Source organism: Cryptomeria japonica, chromosome 9 (genome assembly GCF_030272615.1).
Source record: "Cryptomeria japonica chromosome 9, Sugi_1.0, whole genome shotgun sequence".
Classification (NCBI taxonomy): Eukaryota; Viridiplantae; Streptophyta; class Pinopsida; order Cupressales; family Cupressaceae; genus Cryptomeria; species Cryptomeria japonica.
The window spans coordinates 609,419,954-609,437,878 of record NC_081413.1 but is presented as its reverse complement, the minus strand read 5'-3'; positions in this window follow the sequence as shown (position 1 = coordinate 609,437,878).

Genomic DNA, 17,925 nt, shown 5'->3' with positions numbered 1-17,925 from the left:
TTATTTCAATCAAAGTTATTACATCACCCTCTAGCAACGATGATGTGGAAGGCAATGTGTCATTTGTTCTTGAATCCAAAGGCTTCCCCATTTACACAAGTAATTGTTTATACTGATCTAACTGTGCCTTTACCTATAGTTGGGAACTATGTCCTTTCTCCATTCTACTCCTTACTGTGCTAGTAGCAAACTCTAAAGTATTGAGCTCTCCCCACTTTGTTTGCTTTTCCAGCCTGACCTGCGACACTTGGTATTTTGAAGGGCCCTCTCCTTCTGTCTCCACAAGAGCTGCACTATCGACAATTACTTCACCGAAGCCAGTTCTAGACAAATGGTGAATTGTCTTAGCCTTCTTTGTTTTCTTTGGCTCCTCTGTAATGGCCCGCTGCAATGTGAGTTTAGGTAGCACTACTTTCTTTTTCTTATCAAAAGTGAAGGTTAGCCATTGAGGTGTTCCCTCATCTATGTTCTCTTCTTCAATTGTTATTTGCACAGTCATCCTTCCAGCTTCATGCAATGTCTCTTCCTCATTTTTCTCTTCTTCTTCAACCTGTGTATCTAGAGGAGCTTGGAACTTTTCCTGAGTGGGAAGCACTTGTATATCAAGTTGTTGTTGCTATTGAAGCACTTTTATATCAAGTTGTTGTTGTTGTTGAAGCACTTGTTGAGTCAAGTTTACCTGTAGAGCACCATCAATATCCAAGCTGATATTCTTCTAATTTCTCTCTCACTTGCTCATTGAAGCCCTTAGTTGGCTCTTGACTTTGTTGTTCTTTATCTCCACTCGCTATATCTTTCAATAAAATTTCTACATCTTGTGGAGTAATAACCAACCTTTCATCATGCTCTTCAGCTTGTTTTTGCTCAATTTCCTTCTCTTCATCCTGCTACTATCCCTCCAGACCCTGATCATCTACATCCATAGGAGCTACGTGTAAAAGTTGGGATACCTTTTGTATGACATTCTCCTTTCGTTTCTTCGTACTAGAAGGATTCATTCTCTTTCTCTTCTTTGGTTTTACCTTCTTTGGTGCTGGCTCAACCTCCTCTTGGTCTGAGTCGAACTCCACAGTATGAATAGTTACTGTTTCAATTGTAGGAGTCATTATAGGTGCAGACATCTGCGAAACAATAAAAGATGGAGTAACAATTGTTATAGCCAATGATGGAGGTGGTTTTGAAATAGTTGTAGTAATAGACACAATTGATGTGGTTGCTGGTGTTGTTGTGGTACTAGTAGTAGCACTAGTAGTAGTGGAGGCAATAGAGGGTTGAGCCTCTTGAGAAGGTTGTCCTGTTGTTGTTGTAATGACATCAATAGCAAGCCTAACATGATGAATCTTTGCTTGTGGTTTGGCCCCTAGGCCCGCTGTAATCCCCAAGCTTGCCTGTTTCACTAGATATTCTGCTTCTTTCATTTTCTCATCTACTTTCTACTTCAGTTCTTGTGTAGTCAAAGGAATTTCGGTTTCCTCATCAAGATCTGTAGAGTATTCTTCCTTGACTATGATCTAATTTTTCTTGTGTACTCCTTATGTACCCTAGATTGAGGATTATCAATAGTGATATTCTTTTGTTTACCTTTGGAAGCAGCTAGTTTAATCCTCAAACTTAACCACTTTCTTGTTCTATCTATTATCGCTTGAGAAATTGTATCAATATCTACTACCTCCTATTGTGACCATCTGATTGGAGGGAGTGGCCTCTTATCTATCCCTATCTCCTTATACACTAGATCTAACAAAATACCATCATCATACAATTGTTTAGGTATATTAGTTTCAATACCAAAATCTCTTATTTGTGGAACAGTGAGTCAATGATAATATTTCTCCCTTGCCTCAAAGCTATCTTGAAGATTGACCCAAAAATCCTCCAGGTTAGGCTGATGTCCCTCATATACCTTTGACATTAGTCCTTTTAATTTATTATATGGATCATAAAACCGTCTTGAATAATTAAAAGGATTTAGATGTAGATCTTAAAATTCTTGCTCAACAGCCTTTGCCACATGAATTTTCTGGCATGAAAAGTATGATAAACTTAAAGGGAAGTCTTCACCTATAACAACTGTCTTATGTCTTGATGCTAGTAAGTTTTGCATGTGCACCATCTGTCTTGCACACTCCAACAAAATCACTCTTTCTGTACAATATCTAGGCAACAAAAATGGTTCTCTAGTGAACCTAGTTACTCTCAAATAAGTAGATCGGGAATTTTGTATAAACCAACACCCCCACTTCTTTACTATCTCCATCGTTTCCTTACTTAGCCTAAATTTAGTATCACCTATTAACCTTATAATAACAGGAAACAAGAATGCATCATTGATTCTCTTATAATGTAACCTGGATTCTTTTAATGGCAATTGTGTATAATACTCCCATACAACATTCTATCCTTCTTCTTCCCCCAATTTGCCCTCGGTTTGCAGCCCTGGAAATTGACCTGATCTAGCTGCAACCCAGCTAACATAAGACGTGAAGAAGAATTTCTTTGTATTATGCACTTATCCAAGTTGGTCTCTGATGTTATCTGACAAAATTTAAGCCCATCCATAATACTGTCGTCCATCCAAAATTGTTAGCATGAATGAGAACATCCATGGCTGAAAGTGTCTGCATGCAGGTTTACCAAATGCCTTGCTAAGTATTATGATTAAATCTCTTTGTGGTTCTTTGAAATCTCGCCTCAAAATTTCATTTGCTTTTAAGCATGTCTTTCTCTCCTCCTCAAGCCATTCTTCATTCATCATTTTCTTGCATTGGTTCATGTTTTGGTTCCATTCTGTTTCACCATCTTGTTCCCCTTCAACCAATACTTCCCTCCTAGTGGGAATCTGAAATACCAAGGCTAACATATTCGGTGATAAGTCAATCACTGGTCTCCCGTTAGCATCTACACATTGCTTGGTATCGGGGTTATAAAACTATGCAACTTTCATTATGAATTCTAGCACCTGTATTGACTATGGAAAAAAGTCGCCTCTACCAAACTAGATCTCTTGATCCTTCTGTACTCTGCATCTAGTCTTGATTTCTCCAACTGCCTTTCTATATCCTCAAGTTCTATGTACCCAATCTTTGTGTCTATGACCCATTGGATGCTATCCTCTAGCTTGGAAGCATATGTTTACCCCTGGTACTGATATTTCATTGTGATAGGTAGCTTTTCGAGATCCTTTGTCTTTCGGGAAGATTCCATCAAACAAAGCTAACCCTGCAAAACAAACCAATCCAAAATCAAATACTATTTAAAGAAAAATCACTACAAAAATAACTCACCTTGGGACTCCGGGACCCCGGGGTTCTGAGGCAAGAAAACACAAAACAAGAAAGAAAACCTGGGAGTCTGGAAGTCTGGGGTCCCAAGCTAAAACCCCTAACAGAACTAACAAACTTGAAACCCAGGGGTTTCGGGATACCGAACTTTCCAAAAAACACAAAAGAAGATCACTTCAAGAACTCGGGAACTCGAGTTTCCGAAATGGTGAAACCTTAATAATGAAAATAAACTCGGGACTTTGGGGTCCTGAAGTTTCGGGGTGGGACTCTAAAATGCAATGCGGAACTTCGGAAAACTGAAGTCTCGGTAAACTAGAAAAATGGAACAAAAAAAGGAGCTCGAGACCCCAGGACTACAGGGTTCTGAGTTGAAAAGACATGCAAAAAGCAACTAACTCGGGAACTCGGGGACCCGGGTTTCCGAAGTAGCGAAACCTAAAACAAAAACCTAAGACTACCATTTTGGGAACTTGGGAACCCAATTTTCCAAAGTGGTACGAAACAAATGACAAATCCAAAGACTGTCATTTCGGGAACTTGGGAACCCGGGTTTCTGAAATAACATGAAAGCACACAACCCCTAACCCAGAACTTCGTGATCCCGAGATCTTGAGGTTAGGGTACAAAACCTAAAACTAAAGAAAAATAAATAAACACAAGCAAAACTTAAGGAATAAAAACTAAAAACATGAAATCCAATCTAAAATACACGCAAATCCGAACAAGGCAAGAAATCCACCTACCCGACACAAAAAACGAAGGCGGTGCTTGATTGGGAGCGCGAGAGTGCGAAGATGCAAGGTCAGAGCTTTGGATTCGAATGAGTGAGTGCACAAATGAGCTCAAAAATGACCTCCAACCTTTTTATACCCCCAACCAAGCACCTCATTAAATTCAATTTCAGGGTATCGGGAATCAGAGTTTCCGAAGTGCAACACAGACAACAGGCTCAGAACCTCAGGGTTCTGGGCAACAAACAAACAAAATGGACAACCAACCCGAGATTTCGAGTACCTGGACCTCCGAGGTGATAACTCCCAAAAGAAAATAATCACTTTGGGATTTCGAGAACCCAGACTTCCGAAGTGATGTTCCAAAACAAAACAAACACAAACTTGGGAGTTTGGGAACTCGAACTTCCAAACAAAGCACTCAAAACTAACAAAAGGTCACCTCGGGAGTTCGAGAACTCGAGTTCCCAAGGTGGCCAAAGCAAAAACTTAAAAAAGGAAAACTAACAGAAAAGGACAAAAACCAAAAAAAGGGAACTTGTATTTTCATGGGAATGAAAATGATGGGACTAGATATGTAGGGCATAACATGACCCATTGAGACATATATGCAACATAGTGACTATTTTGACCTTATTGATCATCATGACCCCTACTAGGACTTAATACACCATATAATGGTCTTAATGACCTTTATTGCATCAATTATGGTCTCCTAGGACCTTATTCACCAGAATAACTCAAAAACTTCAACTTGTCATCAATTCGACCTCATGGTGGCCATCTTGTGCTAGGTGATCCTACACCATGATGCGACTAATATGAGTATCTATATGTATAGTTGAGTAGATCATTGAGGATGTGATGATGAGACTGCATTGGCCACTGTTTGTATAATGTTGTCATGATTTTATTAACTAGTATGAAGAGGTTGATGAGAGGAACAAATGGATATTGTTTGTAGATGGTTTGTGGATGTCCACCTCCTTGGTGTTTGATGTCTGCATTGAATTGGTTGTATTAACATTGTTGATAATGTTGATGACAATGATGATATGTTGATGTTTAGATAGGTTAAGATATTAAGATGAGGATTAGATGCATGCGAACATAATAAAGATGATGTACAAAATGAGAAGGTGATATTTTTGGGATAGTTTGGTCCTTGGAAGCTTGATGGATAAAGTTGGTATAAGAATTATGTATTGATGTGTACTCGAAAGAGTGCTCTACATTCCTCTACATTTGTAGATATGGTCTTGCGAACTTGGATATAATGTTTATGCTTTATGGACCATTGTGCTCCTATATTTTTAGGTCCTTGGTGTTGTAGCTGATATGGTTAATAATTGTTGTTGGTTGATAGTCTGGTTCTTTATTAGAATTGGTTCAAGAAATGCTCCACATTTCTCTGCATTGATATTTCTGGTGCTGCAGCTTGGAGGACATATTTACAATGTCTATGCTATGTCTTAGTTTAAATATTAGAGGATGTTGTGGTTTATGTTTTATGTTTGATTGGCTCTCCGAAATGAAGTGTTTAGTATCAGTTATATTGTGCCAGTATGATCTTGATACGAAGAAGTGAAGGAAGCATTTAAGAATGTTGCTAGATGTTCAAGGAATGTCCTTGTGTGTTGCACATAATCCTAGGTTTGTTTGATGACACATGGTGATTGGAATCTGTGTTTTAGGGTAACTACTTTGGTTTGGCTGGTAAGTGTTGCTCTTTGGCCTACGGTGAATCCTTGGATGTCTCCACTTGCTTAGAAGTTTGTGATGCATTGATTTTGGGTCTTACCTTGGTGTGTGAGAATCAACATTTGATTTGTTCATTTAGAAGATATATTTTGGGCTAAATTGTGGCATGTTGTTTTTCCATGTATCTACATGTTACCTTGTTGTCGACCTTTGGAGGATGATTGATACCATGTGAATTGTTCCTACCTGCTTGGCAAGAAGTGTTAAGATGTTTTAGGTCTTCTCTATCTCCTGGATTGCTCTCACCACAATTATGTTTTGGTGGCCGATTTGATAGGACCTATGCTTGTCTTCTATTTTGGTTGACCTAATTGATGTTTGTAATGAAGAAGGTGGTTATATAGAAGATCATATTGATGTTGAAGGTGTGAGTGTGTGTGGAAAAAGATTGTGTTGTACCTACATGATTATATTATTTGCAGAAGTGGGTTGTGGCAAATTAAGTGTGTGGTAATTATTGTGGAGTTGGTTTCTTGAGATAGAGATTCAAGGACAACTTCATGTCTGGAGATTGTCAGAGGTAGTATTGCTGAAGGCCTATTTGTCCCTAATTCATACATTCATTGTATCTTGCTTTGAAGAAGTGATCTTCAGATTGCAAGCATTGTATGTTTTCCTCGGGTAGTGTGATCTATCTTGCAAGTCCTCGAAGGAGCAGTGTGCTTCCTTTGTAGTGAGCCTAAAACTATATCGTAATCATTCCATATATTGTGAGTTGACTCTCACCATGGTTTTTCCTTATTTGGATTTTCCACATAATTTTGGTGTTCTCTTGTGCATGGTGTTTCATTTTTGTTGATAAGAATAAGGTTAGAGAGTTTGTGGGTTAAGTAATAAATTTTAAGTATTAGGTCCAAACTTATTCACCCCCAACCCTCTCAGCCCTAAGGTATGTTCAATAATTGGTATTAGAGCCAAGTTCCTCTAGAAGAAGCTTAATAACTTGAGGAAGATTTGAGATGGCACAAGATGGATCCTATGAGATTCTCATGTTTGATGGCACAAACTACTCCTTCTGGAAGATGAGGATGGAATCATATATGAACTCTATGACATATGGAATTTGGAATTTTGTCATAGATGGTTATTCTCCTCCCTCTACACTACCTGCTACTCCAAATGAAATTACAATGAATGAGAACAATTGAAAGGCAGGGAATGCAACCATAAGTGGATTATCTAATACAAAACTCTTGAAGGTGATGTATTGCAAATCTAACAAAGAAGTCTGGAAGAAGCTCAACAACTTATATGAAGGAGATAGGAAGATAAAGAAAGTAAAGTTGGTGAATCTCAAAAGCAAATTTGAGAGTCTAAGGACGTCTAAAGATGAGAATATTGATAGCTACATGCACCGGGTAAATGAAGTGGTCAGTGGGATCAGAGGAGTTGGCGGACAATCGGAAGAAGATGAGGTAGTAAAGAAGATACTTAGAACCTTTCTTAAATTATTTGTTCCTGAGGTGTTTGCTATTGAAGAAAGTAAAGATTTGGACCCTTATACAATGGATCAATTCTATGGAGCACTTACTAACTTTGAGATAAGAGATGTTGAGTTGGAAAATTCCAAGGTATCTGCATTTACAACCAATAAGAAAGTGGAAGACAATGTTGATCCGAATGATGAAGAAGCAAACTTTGTAAGAAGATTGAGGAAAGGCATTGACAATTATAAAGGCAAGTTACCTTTCAAAAGCTTTATTAGTGGAAGAATTGGTCACTATGCATCTAGGTGTGCATTAAGAGAAGATATCAGGAGATGAGATGATAAAATAAGATATAATAGATGTAAACGAAGTTTATATTTCAAAGAAAGTAGTTACTCATTTGAAGAAGAAGATTGTGATGACTCAAATGATAAAACAATGTGTATGGCTGTAAAGAATGATAACATTAGCAAATATGAAAAATATGGTAGCCTGGCTGATAGTAACAATAGCGAGAGATCCTTGATTGTGTGGACCTCTCTTCATGCAAAGTAAGAACCTAATGCTTGGGTTATTGATAGTGGTTGTTCTAATCACATGATTGGTGACAAAATAAAGTTGATCAATCTTGAGAAATAGAATGGTGGATCAGTCAAGTTTGGTGGTGAAGAGGTTGCTTAGATTTGTGGTAAGGGAACCATAACTATTGATAGAAAGAGAAAAACAAAGGATATTCTCTATGTCAAGGGTTTAAGACATAATCTTCTTAGTGTCAGTTAGATGTGCAACAAGGATTACAAGCTTACGTTTCATGAGAATGGATGTGAAATAAAAAAGGGAGCTTTGGAAGATTAATTAAAGAAAGAGCAAGGACTGATGGAAATATCTACCACCTAAATGAAGCTCAAGGAGGAAACTATCTAATTGCTCAAAGTAGTGAATGCTAGTTGTGGCATAAAAGGATGGGATAAATCAACTTTGATACTACTGTAAAGATCAACACTACAAATGCAGTAGGAGAAGGCCAAGATTGTCAAGCCTACTAATGTTGTATGTAGAGAGTGTCAGATGGGAAAGTAGACATAGACAATGTTCAAGAGTAGAGAATACTATTCTTCAAAACCCTTGGAGCTAATAGACATTGATCTATGCAGACCTACCAAAACAAGAGGACTACATGGTGAAAGGCACTTTGTGATACTTGTTGATGATTACTCTAGAATGACATGGGTTACTTTCCTAAGAGAAAAATCTGAAGCACTAGACAAGTTTAAGATTTTTAAATCATTAGTTGAGAATGAAATGGACACGAAGATCAACTGTTTGAGGTCCAATAGAGGAGGCAAATTTACATCAAATTTAATAATGTTTTGTGAGGATCGTGGTATTAGAAGACATCTGTCTATCCCTAGGGCCCCTTAGCAAAACTGGATAGCAAAAAGAAAGAATAGAACAATTCAAGAAATGGCTAGAACAATGTTAAAGGATGCTAGCTTACTAAATGTTTACTACATAGAGGTTATATGCACACTGCTATTTATATTCTTAACAGAGTGAAAGTTAGAAAGGCTATTCAAAGACCTCCTATGAGTTGTGGTATGGAAGGATGACCACTATCAATACTTCAGTGTCTTTGGGAGAAAGTGCTATATTAGAAGAGATGAAGAGGATCTTGGAAATTTTGACTCAAAATCTAATGAAGGAATCTTCCTAGAATTTTCAATAAGAAACAAGGCCTATAGATGCTTCAACAAAAAGCTTAGAAAAATAGTTGAAAGCTAAAATGTCAGAGTGGATGAAGAATGGGACCACATTATTGAAGAACCTACGAATTTAAAAATAGGAAGTGTTCCTTGCACTGCAAAGGAAGAAAAGGAAACAAACAAAAATGAATCTGAATAGACTCCTAAAACTCTAGAGAAGTACGTTTAAAGGGATCACTTTGAAGAATAAATCATTGGTGATAAGAATGAAGGTGTGCATATTGGAAGAAGACTTGCCAAGGCAAGTGAACAAGTGATTATTTGTCTTTTATCAAAAAATGAGCCCAAGACCTTTTTTGATGCAAAGAACGATGAAGGATGGATTAAGGCCATGAAAGAAGAACTTGTTTAAATTGAGAAAAGTCAAACATGGGAACTTGTTCCTAGACCTACAAACAAGAATGTTATTGAAACCAAGTGGGTATTTGATGAGTCCTAGGAATGTCTTAGTCTCATTAGTTTCCTGCTACTTTATCAGACTTTTATCAGTGCATTGTCAGACTTTTATATGTTTTAATTATCCTTAAGATTACATTATCACCTAGTTATACTATATAAATGACATGTTGATATGGAATGCATTATGTTCTTTAATGGTTGATATATTGTTGAATGTTATGGATGATAATTTGTGCGAACTATTATAAATGTTGAAAAAGACTAACATGTAGCTCGAAGGGAGTCCAAAGTTAGCTATAGCTTAAGAGATCTTAGATCCACTCACAACCAAAGGAGATTTACCTTGTCAGTTCATGTAGAATTTAATACATTGAACCACGTTTTTGATTGTGTGTTGCTATGTATTCAAAGAGTCCGTTTCAAAATAGGACGCCTATAGGGTTAGTCGTTATTTCTATTTTTTTCTTATTGAATAAGTCATCTTAGTGTTAGGGAAGAGTGACATCTGTTAGGTTTAGTTAGAAGAAGTAAATGATCCACTCCCCATACTTTAAAAAGGGGAAGTGTTGTTTTAAATAGAATTTTCTTTTGCGAGTTAAGTTGTTTTCATTTACTAGTTAGTTAATGATAGAGCTATAGACAATGCAAATATGATTATTGCTAGATCTTCTATGTACTCGTAATATTGTTATGTTGAATATGAGTTATGAATGAGAATAAGAATGATTGTTATTCCCTAAATTAGTGTATCAATTGTTCTTCAAGAAAGGGCCACTTTAGGTACTGTAATCCTCCTTTCTCTTTTCTATTACTTAGTTTATTTATGAATTTAGAAGATAGATTTTTGTTAGTTTCTTGATTATCGTTAAAGCTATTATTATGGTTTGTAGTTAGAGTTCTAGTTGCAACCAAATTGTCACTTTATCATATTATTCATTGTTATTCACAAAAAACTACAATATCATATAGTTTTTTGATGCAGACGACCCAAGGGTGTTTAGAATGTCCTAATTCAACAAGTAAGAGCAGGTTGAAAGTTACCAAGATGTGTCTCTTGACTCAACTCATTGGTCCACTTACTAGGCATCTCAACCCTCAACTCGGTTAGCACCAAATTTGACACAACTTCACAAAAGGATTGTGCAGCTTAGGGGAAGGTTTCTAGAATGTTTAGGGTCATCAAGAATAATCTCTAAATGCAGTGGTGTAAACCCAAGACACTTCCTTATATGATTTGCCTTGTATTGGCTCATACACCCTACTAGCCCTACTAAGAGGTTTTTTTGGAAATAACTTTAAACCTACTTAACACGGGGACCAAAGAAAGACCTTTCTAGATACCCATTAAGGAGTATGATGACATACATGAAACTCAGTTAGGGTTGTTTGAGATTGTTTGGGTCAAACTTGGGACTGTCACAATTTTAGGCCTCCAATTAGGCCTCTTTTACAAAGCAAGTGTCTCAAAAGAAACATACAAACACACAAATCCACTTCCAATAGCAGGGAAAAGGAAAAAATGGAGGGATTCCACAGGTTCCTGCATCACCTTGATCAATTTTGACACCATACTCCAAACATTTCACCATACCAATGCTTCCACGACCTAACACATGAAGATGTTAGGCATTAAATGCCTCAAACATGCCTCAAAACTCAATCCATGCAAAAATGAAAGAAAACCCATTCGGAGAACACCTACATCTACCATTCCACTAGATTTGGAGTTCTGATCTCAGTGGAATGGCGAGATATCTACATAGCTCTGTCCAAACCCTTGAAACTAGGGTTTTAGGGCAGGTTTTGGAAAAATGCTCACCAATTACTCAAAAATTAATGTAAACCTACCAAATTAGTGTCAAATGAAAGGTGATTCATAGAGATTTCAAATGAACCCAGTATCACATCCTAATTTGACCGTACAAGAGAGTTATGAATGTTATAGTAGCACCATTGTAGGAAAATTGCAGAGAAAAGCTTCAAATTTTATTGATTTCTTCCTTTCCTCCGTACACACACACCATCAAAAACCTGCCTCAAAATAGAATGAGGCTATTTAAAATCAATCAAACCTTTTCCAATGTTTCCCAACTAATTTTTGAATGGGTAACTGTTGGAAGTCAATTTTGCATTAGAAAGTTGTAAAAGTTGACAAGCAACTTTTACAATTTTTTTGCTCTTCTATACAAACTGACTAAAAAATTCACACCTACCCCCAAGACATGTTAGCATAGACCATATGACACCAATTACGTCATTTCCACTCATTTTGAACACACTTGGAGTGGTTTGACCAATGTTGACCCAATCAGGACCTTATAGGTCTATACGACTCAAATGACATCAAAGGCCTTACAACTTGATTTGAAATGATTACAAATGGATTGAAATGACAAAAGAGGTCCTTAGGACCTTATTACAACCTGACACAACACCAAAACAAGAAATCATGACAAAAGCCTTCATAAGGCATCAATATGATCCAAGTGCTCCTGCACCATTTTTAGTTCCAACATTATGTATGCTTTCATTAGTTAGTGTTTTCATTCATGCAACAATAGGAAGCTTGAGAAATCTTTTGTTGCACACATAGTGCTAGCACCTTCTTTTAAGATACATCCCTAGTTGATAATTAAGTGAAGCCTCCACTTAGGACATTAAGTTACCCCCGTGAACACTTTAATAGGGCTGAGTGCATGACATATTGCACCAACTGTATGCATATAGTCGAGACTAGTCAGTATTCTAGATCAAATTGAATGAAGAAGTAACAAGAAATAAGGCAACATTGGCATGTAAGGGACACTCTCAGGTTGAAGGCATTAATTTTGAGGAGACTTTTTCTTTGGCGACTAGAATGGAGGCAATCAAAATGATTTTAGCTTTTGCTGCTCATAAGGATTTCAAGTTGTATTAGATGGATGTCAAGCCAACCTTCTTGAATGAGGAACTAGAAGTTTATATAGAGCAACCTAATGGTTTCTAGTTGACAAAATATTTAGACATGGCATATAGATTGAAAAAGACCTTATATGGTCTCAAGTAAGCCCATAGGGCTTGGTATGCAAGATTAGATAGGTACCTGCTGCAATAAGGCTCCAAGAAAGGTACTTCATATAGTAATCTCTATTTCAAATTTGAGAATGATAAACTGTTGATAGTCGTTGTATATATTGAGAAGATGAAAAGGTATGTAAGAAGTTTGTAGAGGAAATGCAAAAGGAATTTGAGATTTCAATCATTGGTGAGTCATGTTTCTTTCTTGGTCTTCAAGTTGCTCAATTGGATAATGATATTTTTCTCTGAAGACAAATATGTTAAGGAGTGTTAAAAAAGTTTAGTATGGAGAATTCTAAACTAGTAAGTACCCCCATGACTATTGACTATCACTTGAGCAAGGACGATGGATCTCTAGAAGTTGATTAGACTCAATATAGCTCTATGATTGGTGGATTGTTATACTTAACTACTTCTAGACCTGATATTATTCATGCAGTATATATGGTTGTTAGCTATCATTCTCATCCTAAGTAATCTCAGGATAAAGTTGTTGAAAGGATATTCAAATCAAGAAACACAAGATTATGGTTTATGGTACAAAAAGGGTAGTGATTTCTCTCTGAAAGCCTACACTAATGCTAATTGTGCTGATGATAGAAGAAGTACCAGTGGAAGTGCATTTTTATTGGGAGGTAGGTTGGTCTCCTAGTTCAATAAGAAGCACAATTCATTTTCCCTTTCCACTATAGAATCAAAATATATTACTGCAACAACTTGCCATAGTTAGGTGACGTGGATGAAGCAAACATTGAAAGATGTCAAGATAATTTATGATGAACCTATTCCTATCGTGTGCAATAATACTAGTGCCATAAACATTTCAAAGAATCCAATGATGCACTCAAGGACCAAGCACATTTTCATCCGACATCACTTCTTAAGGGAGAAATTTATAGAAAAGGAAGTTAGATTGAGTATGTACTCACTAAGGATAAGATTGCAAATATATTCACTAAAGCTCTCTCAAAGGATACCTATGAATATCTCAGACAAAAACTAGGGGTTATTTCCCCTCCTTCCAACTAAGATGCATGAATGGGTTTATCTATCTAGGGGAGAATTTAAAGGCATATCTCTTGCATCAGATTGATGCTAGTTATTGTTCTTAGGGGGAGCAGATGGTTAGATAGTTGCTGTTGAAAGAGAAGTAGTGCAGAAGGATATAAATATAGAATAAAGTGAAGATATGCATGTTTTTTCCTTGATGCCAAAGGGGGAGAGATATTGTAGAAGAGATATCGATGAAAGGGGGAGAGAATATAGATATGAAAGGAGAGAACATTGCATTATGTAGTGTTGCCATTAATGACAAAGGGGGAGATAGTTGGAAATATGTGTTGTCATTGATGTCAACCCGATGTCTGACAATGTATGTTGTCCTTGATTTTTGTGGTCATTGATGATACAATGATTGGTTGAGTAGAACATTGTTGCAATTGTGGAGGAAGTGTTTGTTGGTAGTAGTGTTGTGACTGCTATGAGTATTTGTATGTATGGTTGAGTATATCATTGAGGATGTGATGATGAGACTACATTGGCTACTATTTGTATGATGTTGTCCTGATTTACGTAGTTGGCATGAAGAGGTTGATGAGAGGAATAGATGGATATTGGTTGCAAATGATCTGTGGATGTCCACCTCCTTGGTGTTTGATGTTTGCACTGAGTTGACTGTATTGACATTGTTGATAATGCTGATGATAGTGATGATATGTTGATTTTCATACAGGTTGATATATTAAGATGAGGATTAGATGCATGACAATATAATGAAGATGATGTACAAAATGAGAAGATGATGTTTTTTAGGATAGTTTGGTCCTTGGAAGCTTGGTGGAGCAAGTTGGTATAAGAATTATGTATTGATGTGTGATCGAAAGAATGCTCAGTGTTGTCTTAATTTTTGAAATTTAAAAAATTGACAACCCCAATGAATTTTTGTTTAAAATTCATAGTTTTATTTCTTTAAGGCACATTTTACGAGGCTAAAAACTCATTTTGGGTTGCATCCAATCGTGCGTAAGCATGTTTGCCATTATCTTTGCCTAAGTTTTGGTTGATTTTTGTTGTCTTTTTCCTTTGTCTATGCAAATTTGGGTTTTAAGTTGGTCTTTACAAGTTGTAGGGATTTTTGAATGTAATTACAAGTATATACATGTCACTTGTAATAAGGTCTCAAAGACCCAATTACTAGTTAGTTCATAATTTTAAAAGTCAAAATACTTGTAATCGGGCCTCTAGGACCCGATTACAAGTGGGTTCATTTTATTTTATAAAGGTTCAACATACTTGCCATCGGATGTTTAAAATCCGACTACAAGTATGTCTTGTAAAAAGCAAAGTGAGATGACTCTTACTTGCATCGAGCTCCCCAAAACCCAATTTGCTTTTGGGCTCTTAGTCATTTCAAGTTCTATGTTTTATGAGGAGCTCCATTAAAGCGTTTTTGAGTTCGAGTAGGAGTGCTTTTCCTTGCAAGCCCATTTAGGCCTGTATGTGAAGGTTTTCGTTCATTTCATCTTCTTCCTGGAGTTGCGTGAGAGTTAGGTGAGTTTTCTTTGTTTCCTTTGTGGTTTCATTTAAGGTAAGTGCATTTTTGCATCCATTGTTTTGTTCTTTTATCTTTTCGTGCTTTCTTTTAGTCTCTTCCTTTCATTTTAATGTGGAAAGCTTGCCTTTCATGATATGCACCTTCCTTTGTTGCATGGGTTTTCTTGTTTGTACTTGGGATTGTTTCACCTTATCACCAAGTGCGTATGGTTGCATTTTTTCCTTGTAATTATCAAAGTATAAGTGTTGATTCATTTCAAAGTTTTCCATCAAATTCATTTCTTGCACTGATCGATTGCAAATGTGCAAACCCTATCTTTCATTGTAAGTCTTTTACATAATGCACTTATTTCTTGTTTGCAATCGGGTCTTAAGACCCCGATTGCAAATGTGATTACCAAATTCATTGCTAGTGTTGCACTTACAATCGGGGTTCTAAGACCCAATTGGAAGCCACCATTATGAGTTTTCTATTATGTGCTTACTTGCATTTGGGTCTCCAAGACCCGATTGCAAGTAAAAGTTCCAACGTCTTTCCCTCATCTTGCACATTCCAAGTTTGTTGCACTTGTGTTTCACCCCTTGAGAAATGAAACACTGCCCTTGTCACTATCAAAGTCTTGTCCATAATGCGTCAACCAAGCTTGCTCACTCTTTTCACTTTCTCCATGATAAATATCATGATAGGTCAAAGGTTGGGCTTTGTTTTCCAAGCTCCTTCATTTGAAGGTGTTATGGCTTCTCCAATAGCCTGTGATGATGTTTTCACTCTTTGGAGTTTTCATTGCAGTGCTACAAATTCTTTCTTGATGACAAAAGAACCAACATCTCCTTCAAACAAGAAGATGAAGTACAAGTTTAACAAGTACCAAAATGAGATTTCTCATTCTCAGGCGAGCTCTCCTATTGATGAAATTAAAGACATGAAAATTGGGCATGCTAATACGTCCAAATTCCTTGAGAGAGTAGAAGGGTCACCAAATCATAGCATGTAGTTGCTCTTGAATAGCCATATTCACTTGGCTTCCACTTTCCCAATGGCTGCCTTGGAACCAAAATTTGTCCTTGCTTGTGCTACTCATTTTGACAAAGGATCTAGAACAATCAAGGATGATGATGGCGATATTATTATCAGATTGGATGCAAAAACTATTGATAAAATATTCAAGGTTACTACTGCTCCAGTGTATGCAGACACTTCTATGAAAGGTTCTCTTGATCACTACAACCAGAAAAGATCAAATTGCATAAGGCATATAAATTCTAAACTGCTTAAGAATCCTAGGACCTGTTTCTCTAGATGGCCCAAATTGTACCGTTCTGATTTCATTGAAAAATCAGTGACATGATTACATTTCTAAGCAAGATAATGGGGTTGAAACAATCTAATGTATTTGAGATCCGGAAGTACAAATACATTGTGGTCATGAGAAAAGTTTAGTCTCATATCTTTTGGGGTGAAGTGATCAATGCCAACCTATGTGAGAAACTCTCTCAAGTTCCAACAACTCTCACTTTCTACATGAATTCCTACCCAGTGTACATAACAGTGTCACTAAGACAATTTCTAGGTCTTTCTACCAAAGGTGACAGGTAATTGGTACTAGTGTGGAAATATTATGATCAACTCACCTTAAGACCTAGAAGGATTCACTACAGGAGGGTGCATGATGCCTTCTTTGGTCACTTCATGTGTGTGTTTGATAACACACTTAAGAACAAGAGAGTGTCCAAGATATCCTGGAAGAAAGTGAATGAGTATGGATGTCTATTCCTTCAGTTTCTAGCTTTCACTTACATGAGAGTTGGATGTTTTGAAGGTCATCCATATATGCTTTTGAGATACCCTATTGATAGAATCATCCTGATGGAGTTGGCTAGACAACTGATGACAGTTCATGTAGTCCAATTAGCTCAACATAAGTTAGGGATCAATATATACTCACATAATCCTTTGCAGATTGGCCAATATTCCTTGACAACTTCAGCAAGAGCCAAGACAATGGAGATAAAACTTCAGGAAATCAAGTTGAAGAAGTTCAAGGTGAGAAAAGATTTTGACTATCAAGGGATGAAAGATAAAATCAAGAGAGCCTTCACTCATGTTCATCGCCTTGAGGATATTTGGGTTGATCTTCGTTCAAAGGAAGACATCAGGAAGATGGATTACAACAGGCTTACCTTGGAGCAAATTGTAGATCTGGATCTAACCAAGATTCTAGAAGGCATGGTAGATGATGGGAAAACACTTGACCTAAAGTATATTGAACAAAGGGTTGTTGAGGCTCCTCTTCCATTTGTGCAATGGCCACAAAAGGAGTGTACCTCAATCTTTGATAGATTTAATCCCATTCTTGCTAACACCAATGTTTGGCTGAAAAAAAATAATGTTAAAATTGTAAAGATTAAGGTTGGGGCATAAGAGCTTCTACCTTCGGTACTAGAATCAAACTAAGAGTTAGTAGGGCTTTGGTTATTCCTCTAGCAGAGGTATAGCTGAAAAGAAAAGAGAAGCCTCATGTTCAAATTCAGGTCATTGACCCTAAGGATGAATTACATGAGAAGAATGCTCCAGAATCTCCGATCACTTTGAACTCAGATTCTCATCACATGGTCATTCCCCAATTGTCTTTGGATATCCCTATGTCTCCAATAGACACATATGTGGATTCTTTTTCTATGGTGCACATTGATCCTATTGTGCCAAGTGCATCTATTTGTACCATTGTGACATCATCAACAACAGATATATCTGCGAATGCTCCACATGACAACTTGGAGAATGTTTTTGATGAAAATGCTTCCTATGACATTCTATCTAGCATGTCACTTCTCGAGATTGATACCTCTGCCGTAAGATTTGATAAGTTCATGAATGAAGCTAGCCATGATTTGTCATATGAGCAAACGCTTGTTGCTATCCAGATCGAGGCTTCCCCTAGAATGACAA